The sequence below is a fragment of the Myotis yumanensis genome, unplaced genomic scaffold (assembly GCF_028538775.1).
Source record: "Myotis yumanensis isolate MYYU_CA2020_CCGP unplaced genomic scaffold, mMyoYum1.0.hap1 SCAF_5, whole genome shotgun sequence".
Classification (NCBI taxonomy): domain Eukaryota; kingdom Metazoa; phylum Chordata; class Mammalia; order Chiroptera; family Vespertilionidae; genus Myotis; species Myotis yumanensis.
The window spans coordinates 37,071,916-37,085,890 of record NW_027223756.1 but is presented as its reverse complement, the minus strand read 5'-3'; the positions used below and the strand labels follow the sequence as shown (position 1 = coordinate 37,085,890).

Here is a 13,975-nt window from a genome sequence, read left to right as displayed (position 1 = left end):
ACATTGACGTGAGAGAAACACATCGATTGTTTGCCTCCCACACGCGCTGACCAGGGCCAGGGATTGAACCTGCAACCCAGGTACTTGCCCTTGATCGGGAATTAAACCCACAACCCCGTAGTGTGTGGGCCAATATTCTAACCACTGAGATACACCAGCCAGGGCATGTCATAACAGTTTTTCTTTTAAATCTCTAAGGTGAGGATGTTGCATCATTCACTAAATAATTCATTCCAACTCTGACAATTTCTGATCCTGTTTTCAGATTCAAATTATATATATAAATAGAGAAATTATCTATATCTATTGAGATGGAAAGAATGTGAAAGTGGAGAACAGAACTGTCTGTTTGAGTTAGTTTTTAAATTCTGGATGTTGCTTCAGAAATTTTGAAGACATTACTCTGAAGCGATTTGGCACAGATTCTGCCTGACTAATGAACAGTTTTCTATCCTTTTGGAAGAGGAAACTGTAGCCCATAGACAGGAAGGACTCGGCTCTTGTCCGAGTGGCAATGGCTGGACTGGTACTAGGACTCCAGACCTAACACCATCCTCCAGTTGCTACCACAGTTGTCTCTCAGAATAACCCTGGATCATGTCCCTTCACATACTAATATTTTAATCTGAATCAGCCATGTTCTGTTCCTGACCTCATGTTCCCTTTATTGTTAATTACAAATTAATTAACATTATTCAAATTTTTGAGATATAATTCAACCAATATCGTGATAACCTGTTTCTTATTTCAGACCATCAGACCATATCTCCAAGTCAATGCCTATGAAAAAAGGGTAGGGGGATATGTTGTAATCTAATTTACCTGCTTTGTTCTTTCTTGTACCTTTTGAACTCTGCTTTTTTCTTAATGATAAAGCCAAATCATTGCATGGACAGTTCTATTGTCTACACAGAATTTCAGATTTTATATGACAGCTAAACCTAGACATGTACAGAAAAGAGTCAAGTTTCACAGTGCTTTTTTATGAAAATGTTCTTTATATGATATCCATCAAGAAGCAAAGTAGGAGTTCTAATCATGAATACTCTTTTTTAAAATTCTCTAATCAGGCTACGCCCCCCCCCCCCGCCAAATGAAAATGTGTCCAGATAAAAACTTATACACTAATGTTGATAGCAGCATTATTCATAACTAGTGGCCCGGTGCACGGATTCGTGCACTGGTGGGGTCCCTCAGCCTGGCCAGTGCCCTCTTGCAATCCAGGACCCCTCAGGGGATAGTAGTGCACGAAGTGGCTGGGAAGGAGCCAGAGCCCAGGTTGGGCTCCGCGCTGCTCCCGCTCATCCTGGTCCCGCTGCACCTGTACTTGGTAGTGCTGCCACAGAGGCACAGCTGCTGCACCTGCCGGTGTCTGGCGCACATTGGTCAGCTGAGCGACGCTCCCACTGTGGGAGCGCACTGACCACCAGGGGGCAACTCCTGCATTGAGCGCCTGCCTCCTGGTGGTCAGTGTGTGTCATAGTGACAGGTCAACCGGTTGTTTGGTCGTTCGATCGTCAGTCACTTAGGCTTTTATATCTATAGATAGTCAAAGACTGAACACAATCCAGATGTCTATCAAAGGACGAATGGAGGGATAAGCAAATGTGGTATATCCAGACAATGAAATATTCGGCACGAAAAAGGAATTAAGTACTGATATATGCTACAATATGAATCTTGACAACATTATACTAAGTGAACAAACCAATCATAAGACATAACATATTGTATGATTATTTATACGAAAACTCCTGAATGTACAAATCTATACAAACAAAGTAGATTAGTGGTTACCTGAGACTGGGAGGAAAAAATGCAAATAACTGCTACTAGATATAGGGTTGTTTTTAGGGGTGATAAAATATCTAAAATTAGGTTGCGGTAATATTTGCATAAAACCACTACATTTTTTACTTTAAGTGAGTACATTTTTATGAATTATATCTTGTTAACGTTATTTAAAAAATCGTCTATCTACATTAGCATCTCTCCACTGGACTTCCAAGAAGTTGAGCTTACCTTTCCCATGCACCAATTTAATCGTTAGAAATGTTGAAAACCTTTTTACTTTCAAATAATTTAAACAATTTAGTCTTTTTGTTGTTGTTGTTAATCCTCATCTGAGGATATCTCTGCATTGAATTTTATTTTATTTTTAAAGAGTGGAAGGGAGGGGGAGAGACAGAAGCAGAGAAAAACATCGATGTGAGAGAGACTGATTGGTTGCCTCCCGCACACGCCCTGACCAGGGCTTGGGATTGAGCCAGCAGCCAATGTATGTGCCCTGGACTGGAATCAAACCCGCGACCCCTTCAGTCTGCAGGGCAACCTCTATTCACTGAGCCAAACCAGCTAGGGCTAGATGATTTAGTCTTTATAGGTTTAATTGTTTCTTGTGAAAGGCAATTGGATAAAAGGTAATGAATCCTCATTGTGCTCATATGATGATTGTTTAAACAGATGGAAACAAAATAAATTTTGTATTTAATTCAGTTTAAGTTCTACAGATTACTCAAAAAAACTGTTCATGAACTTTGAAGATACATACTGAGTGACCTTTCGTTTTAAGGAAATTTATTCAAATAATCATTTCCATCCAGTAATATCGAATGGAAATGATACTAAAGAATGGTAACATATAGTTGAAATTCTGGATTTTTCCAAATATATGGTTTAGAAACACAACACATAAATATAAAATGATTCAGTAATTAAATGAAATACTCTCTACTATGTTTTCTGTTTCATGCTTTGATTCCCAGGCAAGGTTTAAATTGATTCAGGAAAGTAGACACAAAACTGTTTTTACTTGATGTGATGACCTGGGAGACAGGAAGCAAGAAACAAAGAGTCAGGAGAGAGAAAGGAAAATGACAAAAACATAGTAATTACACTCTTGCTGGCCCTTTTGATCTTCATGCAACTTATTTTCTATCATAGAGTAGATATACAACAAGGTCTCTGGACTGGAATGCAAAGTATTTTAGTCTAAAAGCAATTTATCTAACTAGTCTTTAAAATTACGAAGTCACTTAGGAATGTAAACCAAAAGGCTTTTAAAACAGCACTTTTCCTATACGGAAATAAAAGGGATGAGAGCAAACTACAAACTTTGACATTTGACTGCATTTATAATCCTGACACATTGGCTAAACATTTTGATAATGTTGAGTTCAAGTTTAAACACATGACAAAGGTGTGTCCCAAACTTGGGTTTCTTAACTCAAACTTTATATTTACATCTGACTAGTTACATTTCTATCTTTTACATCATGTTCCAAAATGAAAATATTTAATTAACCTCAAAATCAACAGTTCCAATGAGCAGAGTTCTAAAATTTGCAGCTCAAATATAGAACAAAGTAAAAGATAGTTAAACTAAATCAATAATCGAGGTCTGTATTTTATTTGTTTATCTTCCTTTCTTTTCTTTTTCCTTTTTTGCTTAAAGAATTTTAAAGAATATTCAGCCAGCCTGGCTGGTGTGGCTTAGTGGTTGAGCATCAACCTATGAACAAGGAGGTCATGGTTGGATTCCCGGTCAGGGCACATGTCTGGGTTGCAGGTTCGATCCCCAGTGGGGGGCATGCAGGAGGCAGCCAATCAATGATTATCTCTTATCATTGATGTTTCTATCTCTCTTTCCTTCTCCCTTTCTCTCTGAAAAAAAATATATATGTATGTATATGTATACGTATACGTATATGTATATGTATATGTATATGTATTTCAACCAGCTCTTTTTTTTAACAAGACCTTAACTAAAGCAAATAATTTTCATCTATTATTTCAGTTCCACTGTATTATTAAAATACTAGAGGCCCGGTGCACGAAATTCATACATAGGGGGGTGGGGGTCCCCTCAGCCCAGCCTGCACCCTCTCTAATCCGGGACCCATTGGGGGACATCCCTCTCACAATCCAGGACTGCTGGCTCCTAACTGCTCACCTGCCTGCCTGCCTGATCACCCCCAACTGCCCCCCCCCCCCCCACCAACCTGGTCATCCCCAACTGGCCCCACACCAGCATGGTCACCCCTTACTGGCCCCCCCGCTGGCCTGGTTGCCTCCACAACTCCCATCTGCCAGCCTGGTTGCCCCTAACTTCCCCCTCTGCTGGCCTGGTTGCCCCCAACTGCCCCTCCTGCCAGCCTGGTCACTCCTCACTACCCCCCTGCTGGCCTGGTTGCCCCATGCAGCCTGCTGCTCAGTCGTTTGATTGTCCCTCACTAACCCTCCTGCTGGCCTTGTTGCCCCACGCAGCCTGTTTGGTCGTCTGTTCAGTTGTTTCGGATGTGACAGCCTCTAGCTCTTTGTATATATAGATATTCTATGAGAGTGTGGTATTAGAGCTACTGTACATACAAGAATATTTAAAACATGGTCACTACTGTCTAAAAACCTATTCACTAGAAGATACATATACATAACGAATAATGGATTTAAGCTCTCTTTAAGAAATGTCATAAGAAAGGTATCTCGAGAGCACTATGAGAATATCTGGGAAGGAGAAGCAATTATTACTTTAAGGAATCTTGTGAATCTTCTTTTAGGAGATGGCAGGTACACTGGCTTTTTTTTTTTTTTTTTTTTTTTTTTTTTTTTTTTTTAGTGTTATGTTTTTGGTAAAAGTATTTTATTTATTTTTTCTTTTTTTAAATTAAATTAAATTAATTAATTAATTTATTTCCTTTATTGATTAAGGTGTTTTTTAACAGAAGGGTGGTTTAAGGTTGGACAAGTAACTATGGAGGATGACGAAAGAATGCAGAACAAAGTTGCAAGAATAATTTAAAGCAGGACATGTTTTGAGGACAAAAATAGATTGGTTTGGGCTCTTGGTTCTCCTACAACCCAGTTTTTCTTCTCCTTTTTGACATCATAATTCAGCAAACTGTGAAGCAGCCATACGACATTTGCCACCCCATATCTGTGCTCACGATTCACAGAAAGAGATTGTCAGGGCCTGCATGAATCTGAAGCTCTTGGCATTTTGCTTATTTTTCAGGCAATGAGAATATGCTCAGTTGCTCTGTTTCTCTTTGATATTTTCAAAGTTCTTTGGCCAAAGTGTGGGCACTGGACTGTTTACCTGTAAAGAATACCCTGAAGACGTGGCTCAGGCCACGTGCAGCTCGGCCAGTGTTTTCACAGCTCACGCGGGCTTCTAGAACCTGTTCTGCAAGCTTCCACATCTCAGTTTTATGAATAAATAAATGCATTGGAAAACATAAATCAATTCCCTAGAATTTGTTTTTTAAAACCTGCCAAGAATAATGGAATCTTTCTTAATTCTAGGGGATAAACAGAGCAAAGAAGATATTCATCACACAATTTAAATGAAATATGACTGGTAGGTTAATTAATTTCCTTCATTAAGAAATTTGAACTTTGTTGTTAGAATATGCTATTTGGAATGTGATTTGCACAAATCACTGAACCATTGACTTGACTATAAAAGTTATTTTAAAATAACTTTTCATTTTTACATTGTTGATTCAATATTGTTAGGACAAGAAATAAACTACACATGTCATCACTTGAACTGTGAAGGTTGTATACATCAAAGGCACACATGCAGTGTTAAAAAAGTAGACCCCACAAGTTCTCTTTTACCCTGTGAAAACTTTCAACACATTCTTTTCAGTCAGATCTATCTTCAAGCATCAAGTTTAAGTATTAATAGATGTATAGGTCATGTTACATTTGGGGTAAGTGCGTACATTTATCGTGCACTCACATCTCTGAATCAGTGAGTATTTCCTTCTGAGTTCTATAAGAAAACAGAATTTATTGTGTTGTTGTCAAGATTTTTCATATTTCTGCTATGCCAGGAGGTCTCACAGGAAATGTTGGTTGTTAGCAGTACTATTACATGAGAAACCTTACAATTAATAGATGAACTTTCAAGAGGTCAGTACAAGCCTATGTCACTGTCTAACACACAAGTACCAAGTTGGCTGACAAAATTATCATTGCACTATCTTGGGTAAGTATATTTCACACTCAGTTTTTATCTGTTCTGTAAATGATCCAGATACAATACTTTTATGAAGTTTCCCAACGTTGATTAGTAAAGTCTATTTCATCTTCCCACAAATAATGCAATATTGGTCCATGTGATTTTTTTAAAAAAAATTGTGAACATTTTCAAATATATACGTCAGCTTCTACAATCATCCTCCAAAAGTCTACCAAGTTTTATCTCTAGCCCCACCAACTTCACAACACCTATCCCAGTAATTTTGATAGAAATCACCATTTGTACAGAATAGTCCTGGTTTTAGCACTGGAAGTTCCAAGTTTCAAGAAACCTCTCAATCCTGGGCAAACAAGTACATTTGCTTGCCATAGATATTCTATCATTTCTGTAAATATTTAAAAGGATGAGGAATCTTTTTTTTTTTTTTTTAAAAAAGACAATGTTATTAGCATACTTAGCAATCATTACTCTCATCAAATATTCCATCAGTGTTCACTTTCTCTAATTGTCATAAACTTTTAAACAAGTTGTTTTTCAGATTAGGATCTAACTAAGGTGCATAAGCTGTGATTGCTTGATATGTTTTTAAAACTATTTTAGTTGTATTATTTTGTTTTGTTTTTAGTCTATAGAGTCTCCCTTTCCCTCTCTCCCAGTTTTTGTTATTGAAGAAACAAAACAGTTGTTTATCCTGTACAATTTCTCATAGTCTGTATTTTGCTGATTGCATTCTCCTGGTGCATTTAACATGTTCCACTGACCCTTATTTATCTTGTAAATTTCTAATTAGATGTACGGTCTTGGCCACATCCAAGTTACAATTTGGTGGGGAGAGGACAGGACTACAAGGGATGTGTGCTTCTGTTATCCATCCGTGTGAAAGTCCGTGTCTACCTGATGATAACAGCCAGCCGTCAATATTGCCTAGACTCATATGTAGTCTTAGGATATTTAGTCTAGACCAGTGATGGCGAACCTATGACACGCGAACTCATTTTTTTGGTTGATTTTTCTTTGTTAAATGGCATGTAAATATATAAAATAAATATCAAAAATATAAATCTTTGTTTTACTATGGTTGCAAAGATCAAAAAATTTCTATATGTGACATGGCACCAGAGTTAAGTTAGGGTTTTTCAAAATGCTGACATGCCGAGCTCAAAAGGTTCGCCATCACTGGTCTAGATGATACAGTAGAAAAATATTTCAAGAGTAATGGAAAATTACATAGGTCTTGCATAATTACTGTTCATTCTATCTAGCATGGCCCATTTCTAACTGGCACCAAAGGTGGGAGTTGTCATATTTTGTTTCCAATCAATTCTAACTCAGGTATATTAAAGCAATCCTTTTTCTTAAGTGTATTATCACTTTAAAATGGAATTTTTAAGGCTAGAAACACCCTGCACATATATGAAGTTACATTAGTGTAGAGGTAGGACAAAAAAGTACTTCAGAACATTGTCTTGTTTTTGTGCCCCTTCTAATAATGCCTCATAAATAGTCATTCAGGGGACTTTCTTATTTGTGTATAGGAATATTTCATTTATTAGTGATACTAATCATTTTGATATATTGTGTGTATTGCAGATATTTTCCCCCAGTGTTTATTGTTTTATTTTTTAAGGTGATTTGGGCCTTTAGAAGTTTTTAATTTTGATATTGTTATCTATATTCTTCTTTTTTAAACTGTATTTTTATTGATTTCAGAGAGGAAGGGAGGAGAGGGAGATAGAAACATCAAAGATGAAAGAGAATCATTGATTGGCTGCCTTCTGCATGCCCCCCACTAGGGATCAAGCCCCCCTCCTGCATGCCCCCCACTGGGGACTGAGCCCGCAGCCCGTGCATGTGCCCTTGACTGGAATCAAACCTGGGACCCTTCAGTCCGCAGGTCAATGCTCTATCCACTGAGCCAAACCAGCGAGGGCCTTTTAAGCTTTCTTGATTCCCTTTCTTAATGATGCCTAAGGGCTGGTAATTGTTTAGAGATTGAGGTTTTCTAAATCATGCTTAGTTTTTATAAGCAACTTTAATAAATTTAAACAATGTATTAGTGTATGGAGTAGCACATAGCCAATAATTTTAGTTCCTCTGTCCCTGAAGAAATGCTAAAGTGCCTGATTCATTAACTTAATGAGGTTACATTAATCACTCGGAGAAAACGGCCAGCACTAAAGGCAAGAGTCCAAAGGAGGAAATAGCACACGGATGGCAAATAGGCTTAATTGTGAGTGCTGGCTTACATATGTTGGTAGTGAGACCTGAAATATAATGCCATGAATATTTATAACTATGAATTCGTCGGGATTTAGGGAGAAACAAAACTCTGATTAACTAATACTATCAACAATTGATTTAAGAGAAGGGAGTGATGGCACACTTGCCGTTTATTTGCTGATCCTTTCCAAAACCAATTCTTTACCAAGCTCTGTCTTAGTCACTTAAGCCAGTTTCCTAAAATTACCACCATATGCTAGATGCATTGAAGAATGTAAGAAAGTACGGCAGTAGCTTTATTCATCATGATGTATACATTAACCTTGAAGAAAATATAAAGTCTATATGCCAAATATTATCGCTTGATGCCTTTTAAAAATTTTTATGGGAATTACTTGATGTTTTGTAGTAATACTTTATAGCCAACATAAAGTTGAGAGAATTCATACCTAGGAAATATCCAGGTCATTATATAGGTACATCTTGAAAAAATTAAGTCCATTTCATTATAGCGAATACACAAAACAAGCCAACAGGAATCTTAATCACTGGGCTCTATCTCATGTAAATATCTAAAAAGCTCCCCAACTACGTATCATTAAAACTACCAGAGTCCGAATCGTCAGATCTCAGAAAATTTAGGAACTGGCCAGTTTTTCAACATCCTGAGTAGCCTTACCAACTGTTTCCTAAGAATTGTAAGCCTACCAACCTCCATTCTGTTAATACTTATCAGCTATGTTTTCTGTCTCTTCACTGTATGTGTCTTCATCGTAGGTTGTTTTTCCTGCCAAACCAATAACGCACTCTTTCCTATGAAGGGCTTTTGGACTTGTGTTTACACATGGATTCTATTTATTCGTCCTGCCCATTGCTACTTATTGGTCTCTTTTTTCTCTCTTTCACTTTCTGATTCTACTACCAAACAAATAGCCTCTGACTATTTATTTACAGTTCAGATTATTAAGAGAGAGGAAGTTTCTAATTCTTGTGTGGCTTTTTCCAGGCTATCGATCGGCTGCTCTTGAGTTACAGGCCAGCTGTAATGTAATCATGTTTAACTGGAGAGATGGCACCCTCACAACACTGTCATGTCGACTAAAACAAAAGGAAATTCCGAGGCTCAGCGTAATGTACATTTACCTCTCAGAATATTGAATTCTACTAGGAAATGTGAATAGGTCTATAGTTTGTGAAACAGAGATGAAAACCATTCAAATTTTGAGTATAAATAAATAGTAAGCAAAGAGCTTGTTAGGCATAAGCAGAATTCATGTTTAATAAACGTAAGCACTTAGTAGCATAGTAATCTTAAACATTAAAAGAAATGGACTGCCCTAACTGGTTTGGCTCAATGGATAGAGCATCGGACCTCGGCCTGAAGGGTGGCAAGTTCAGTTCCAGTCAAGGGCACATACCTCGGTTGCAGGCTTTGCTCCCTGGCCCTGGTCTGGGCATGTGCAGGAGGGCAGGAGGCAACCAATTGATGTGTCTCTCTCACATGGATGTTTCTCTCTCTGTCTCTCCCCTTCCCTTCTACTCTCTCTAAAAACCAATGGAAAATATCCTTGAGTGAGGATTAACAAAAAAAAATAAAATAAATAAAAAGGAGTGGACAATACTTCATTTTATAAATATCATTTTCTTTGGATGGTTGACAGGGGTTTAGAAAGAAAAGAAAGCAAAAAAATTGAAAAGGAGTACAAGGAGATATGAGGTAGAAGTTTATGAATGGACATACCAGTATGAGAGTGGATGTAGGGTGTGACTATTGTTGCATCATATGGCAATGCCCACAAAAGAACATCCCTCATAGAAGAGGCAAGAATTAAAAAGGACTTAGCCAAGGGCATTCGATTCGCCAGCCTCTCTCATTGGCCACTCTAGTGCTGCTACAATGGACCCTCGAATAAAGTGGCCTTGACGGCAGAGGTGGAGGCTATCTATGTGCCCAATAGCATTTGCTCCTACTTGCTGATCTACCGGAAGCCAACGTCAAAGGTCCCACCAACCAACGGTAAAGACTGACACTGAGCCCCCATTTTGGTACCATTCTTTGAGGCGACCAACTGGCTAGTTAGTGCCATGGTGACTATATTGTACCCCTTTCACTCTGGACAGGCCAGCAAATTGTTCCCCAAATAATGGATACTATTCAGAGCTGGGGTTTGTCTTTCCTACACATAGGGTCTCAGCAAGCACTACCTTTTGAAGTTTGATAGCGTGATGGATCCACTGGCATGGGGCCCCACAGCACAGTGCATCAGACCAAGGGGCCAACTTTATAGCAGAGAAAGTATTTGCTTACCTGGGGCATATACCATCAGATGGCACGTAATCTTGTAAGAATGACGAAAGGTCAAGCCTAGGCCATTGTCAGAGTGTGTAGCTCTGGGGGCGGGGGGGGCTGCAGCTTTTACTCCCTGAACTCCAGGAGGGGTTCAAGGGAAAGGCTGAGGGAACTGCTGAGAACTTTCCCTGGTAATGTCAGCTGGGAGAGAGAAACAATAACCGATGCCAGAAATCTCACCTGTCCCATCTCCCCTATCTTTCTCATAGAACAAAAAGCTTAATTTGCAAGGGAAAGAGCATGAACAATTGTCACTGTTTCTACTGGGAGAAAAGAAAAAAGGAAAAAGAAGAGCTGTACCTGGGAGCGAGCTGCAATACTTGTTAGTGCCCCCCCCCCCCCCACACCCCAACACTACAGCTAGAAGAGGGACACATTCCACAAGTTCATAGAGGCTGCTAAGATTGAGGCTCACTCAGAACGTCAGAGAATGTCCTTTGCCCCCTGCTTCCCACCACAAGGGTAAGAAACCCTGAGTGAAAACAACCAGAGTACAGCAGGGATTGCTCCGGGAGACAGCTCCTCCCCTTGGACGTGGGGAAGCCTCTCTGGTGAACTGGCCCTCACCCAAACTCCTACAGTCACTTTAGAAATATGAAGCCTCTGGGACAGGGAAGGTAACCATAGCAACACCAAACTTTAAACCCAGCCTGATACTTGACTAGATTAACACCCCCCCCCCCCCCCCCACACACACACACACATACACAGACACTAAGGGTGTAGAAGCGAAAAAGGTATGCTCATCTCTAAGGTAAACTTGCTTCCGAATCTTAACTGTCTGACTTCTAGCAACAATGATAAGGCGTTTGAAAAATGAGGAATAGATACAGTCTGAAGATGGAAAGTCATCACCAGAACCAGCCTCAGATACAACCCAAATGCTGGAACTGACAGGGAATTTAAAATAACTATTAAGCCTTCCTGCTTCCCTCGCACGTTTCACAACATGAGACAGAGCGTACCTTCCTCCCCACATGAATATCCCGGAAGCCGTCCGGCGAGGGAAGAGGGCCACGAGCAGGAGAGAAAACTGTCTGGATTGAAGACCTCAGTGGCTGACGGCGAGAGGAAGGCAGCTCTGGGAATGGTCCAGGCAGCGGGAACAGGTAGACGCTGCGTGACACTTGTTTGCACCAGGAGGACCAGACCCTAGGAAATGCTCTTCGCTACATGATCATGAAGAACCCAGAAGTGGAATTTTGTGGTTACACTACAACCCATCCTTCAGAGAGTAAAATTAATTTACGAATTCAGACTCGCGGTGCTCTTCCAGCTGTTGAGCCGTTTCAGAGAGGCCTGAATGAGCTCATGAGTGTCTGCCAACATGTGCTTGGCAAGTCTGAGGACAGCATAAAGGCATATAAGGACCAAAAAGCAAGCAGAAATGGATCCACATTCTAGTCCCTTGTGCACGACACAGGGAGGAACATCCTCTGGGATATTCTCTTCCTGATCTTGCAAAACCCAGAAATAGAAGTTTATGATCACAACATGACCTGCCCTTCAGAAAGGCGTGAGTCTAGCGATTAACTCATTACAGCTGTGGGAATCCCTGCAAGAACCTTTTGTATTTTTCTAATTCCCTCTTTAAACTAAAAAATAAATGAATAAACAAAATAACTAATAATACAGTAAAACCTCAATGTAATGGACTAATTCAGGCGAGGGGGTGTCTGTTAAAGCCAAAAGTCTGTTCTATAATAAAGGAGGTTTTCTGAATGTATATGTTAAAAAATTGGCAAATTAGTTAGTGTATCTGTTTTTACTTATGTAGACACATTTGTGTAATTAAAATTAAGTAGGCATGAAAAGTTTAATTTCACAGAAAAGTTTTCTATATGTACTACTGTAATTTGAAATGTCTACCGAATGGGTGCATTCACCAGTCACTGTGAGTAAACAAATGCACACGGCTGGGGAGTGGCTCAGCGCATGTGAGAACATGGGCGTTAAAACTGCTGCAGAAAGTTATGCCAACAGATCCAATTACCCAGGGTGATTCGGATTTATACTGTAGTTGCAGATATGTAATGTTTTTTATGTTGGCAAAATTACTACAGTTTTTCCCCCAACATATGGCCTATTCACTAAAATCTGTTAAAAATAACAGTGAATTAATAACAAAAACATAACTTGTTAATTTAATTATAAGCAAATCTTAGTTTAAAGTATTTTAAAGTCCACAGTGTGTTAATTTTCACTTATGATATACAGATCAGAAATTTTGTCCATTAAATCCAAAGTCCGATAAATCGAGATCCACAAAATTGAGGGTTTACTGTAATATGTTAAAGGCTCTAATAGAAAAGTTAGACAACATGCAAGAACAGATGGGTAATTTTAGCATAGAGCAGGAAACTATAGGAAAGAGTCAAATCATAAGGAAATACTAGAAGTAAAAAACACAGTAACAGCAATGATGACATTTCTATATACTTAATTTTCAGAGCTCTGAAAACAAAATTTAGTTGTTATTTAGCTCCTTATTTTATACTTCTACTGCTACAAGAACGCAGACTGATTTGACCTAGTAAGTGTTTTAAACTTAGCAGTATTTCTTTTGGATTTTTTGAGTAATAGAACGAATAAAAACAAGCAAATCCAATAGAAAGCTATTTTACCAACTCAACTGTGTTTAATTATGTATGTGTATATGTCACTGTATCTGTAAACTGATTTTATCAAATTTAATAAAAACAGCTGAATTCTGCATAAAGTCATTCATTTTCGAGGGATTGATTCAGGTGTAAAGATGGAAAAGGGCTTTGTGTCTGAAAGAATGCTACTTATTCTAGAAATTTCTGCATATCAGACAAGCATGCAATCTTTCAGGCAGCAACAATTTTTTATTTCAACTTAGACTAAACTTCCCAGGGAATTCCATTGAATTGAATTGTTCTGGGGAAACACAACACTGTGTATGATGTAAAACAGCCCCTGGCAATTTACTAAATTGCTTTTTCATTAAGCTGTATTTTTAAAAGTAAAAATGATCAGTTTAAGCATTTCTCCATAGCATAATGCACCTAAGACAAGATCAAGAAAATCTTGACTGACAATCCAATTAGTGTTCTGTTGAACAGTGCTCTTAAAAAAAATAATAACCATCCAAATTCTACCCACATGTACTGCTGTTAATAGTGCTATTTATTATTTGTTGAGTGCTGACAGTGAGCAGACACAGCCCCTGCCCTAGGGGCTTATAATAGAACCTAGACAGCCAAGGAGAGAAATCTGAATAAAGTCCGCCAGTAGGTGTGAGGCTTTGGAGCTTATGTCCGCTTATAAATTTCTCTTCCTTTCCTCTTCATTTGTCTTGCGAAACACTGTATAGAAAGTAAGAATCTTACTGTAGTATTTTTTTTTTCAGATTTCTTGTAATTTACATTAAACAAGTCACATGTTACTAGTAATTT

General features: G+C 38.7%; 1 pseudogene; it reads left to right on the top strand.

The window, feature by feature from the left end:
• Positions 1–11,505: 11,505 nt before the first annotated feature.
• Positions 11,506–11,960, top strand: LOC139010124 (DNA-directed RNA polymerases I and III subunit RPAC2-like; annotated as a pseudogene).
• Positions 11,961–13,975: the final 2,015 nt, after the last annotated feature.